Genomic DNA, 1,675 nt, shown 5'->3' with positions numbered 1-1,675 from the left:
TTGTGTTACCTCTGAGAACATTTGAGTCGGTCATGTCTAGACTTCAAAATGCAAAAGTATTTTCAATTTAGATGAAAGCCAAGGGTTTGGCAGGTCTGCCTCCATACAGACAGTCAAATCTTTGAAACTCCGACTCCTCCTTCGGTAGATATATGAAGCCATTCCTCTTCAGGACTGACTCAGAATCTGAAGTGAACCAAAGCATTATGTCCCAGATCTTTGAGGATCTGGATGAGGTAGAAGTAATATTGATAATCTGTTTAATTACAATGGAAATGACAACACCACAATGAGAGACTGAGTAATGTTCTGCAGAATGCCAAAGAAAACAACCTGAAATTGAACAAGAACAAATGCCTAAGCAGGCTGAATAAGATCAGATATCTAGGACACATATTCAGTAATAAAGGAGTTTGACCATATCAAAGAAACATGGAGGCAACTGTACAAATAGATTCCAAAAAAGGAGGCTTTACAGAGATTCATAGGTATGTGAATATATTTAAAAAATTCATCCCTAATTTGCCACAATTCCACTCAGAATACTGCTTGAGAACAGGACAAAATGGAACTGGGAAGAGTGGCAAAAGAAACATTTTGAAGAATTAAAGTAGCCATCAAAGCACCCTACTGTAATATTATGAGATTAACAAAGAGAATAAGATCTCAGTCAATGCAAACTCAAATGGATTGGGATCACCCAGTTATTTATGCTTCCAAAGCACTGACTAAAACATAATAGAACTACACACAGACTGGAAAAAAAAAAGTGGGAATAGTTTTGGTTGTGAGTGGTTACATAAAGCCAGAAGCATTGGTGGTATAGTGGTGAGCATAGCTGCCTTCCAAGCAGTTGATCTGGGTTCAATTCCCAGCCAGTGCAATGATGTGATGTTTTCTCTGCTGGGAATTGGTTTAACAGGGGGAGGGATAGCTCAGTGCTTTCAGCATTGGCCTGCTAAACCCAGGGTTGTGTGAGTCCTTGAGGGGGGCCACCTAGGAATCTGGGGCAAAAATCAGTACTTGGTCCTGCTAGTGAAGGCAGGGGGCTGGACTGGATGATCTTTCAGGGTCCCTTCCAGTTCTATGAAATAGGTATATCTCCATTTATTATTATAATATGAACAGAAAAAATGTCAAAGCGCAAACAGACTGTTGGAGACTATTGTGCACAGTATGGCCCACACTTCAAAAAATGATCATGAAATTGCAAAAATACTCATCAAATGTGAAATACAGATCCTATAAGGAGCTTATTATAGTGCACGTGATTTCAAGAGTGCCTATAAATAGTGAAAGCAAGGTACTGCTTGAAGCAGAGCTCAAACTAAATATGACTCAACTACTTTCCACATAGGAAACAGAAATTGATAAGCTCAGTTAAAAGTCACTGATCCAACTCACAATAGCACATGTAGGATCTGCCTCAGAACTGTGAACTTCAAACATTTGCCTAGAATGCTAACGGACACCCTGCCAGAAGACATGGCTCAAACTGGCACCTAGCCCCTTCAAGCTTCCCGTTACCCTAGAGGACAGCGCTCTGAGAGGTTCTACACATGAAACCGTGGACAGATTTGGCACCAATAGGGAGCTGGCTTGATGTAATTGTTTGACAAATTGTTAGCTCTTCACGTCTCCAAAATGGATTTGTACATGTAATCAGTGACATTCA

At 40.2% G+C, this 1,675-nt stretch overlaps 1 non-coding gene across 1 annotated transcript; it reads left to right on the top strand.

Annotated features, from left to right (window-relative positions):
- The first annotated feature begins 811 nt into the window (after nucleotides 1-811).
- TRNAG-UCC lies at nucleotides 812-883 on the top strand. Its single transcript has one exon. It is a non-coding gene; the product is annotated as a tRNA-Gly (tRNA).
- The last annotated feature ends 792 nt before the right edge of the window (nucleotides 884-1,675 follow it).

Source organism: Terrapene carolina, unplaced genomic scaffold (assembly GCF_002925995.2).
Source record: "Terrapene carolina triunguis isolate 2854851 unplaced genomic scaffold, T_m_triunguis-2.0 Scaffold211, whole genome shotgun sequence".
Classification (NCBI taxonomy): domain Eukaryota; kingdom Metazoa; phylum Chordata; order Testudines; family Emydidae; genus Terrapene; species Terrapene triunguis.
Note: the sequence above shows the minus strand (reverse complement) of the source record. Positions and strands in the feature narration are given on the sequence as shown.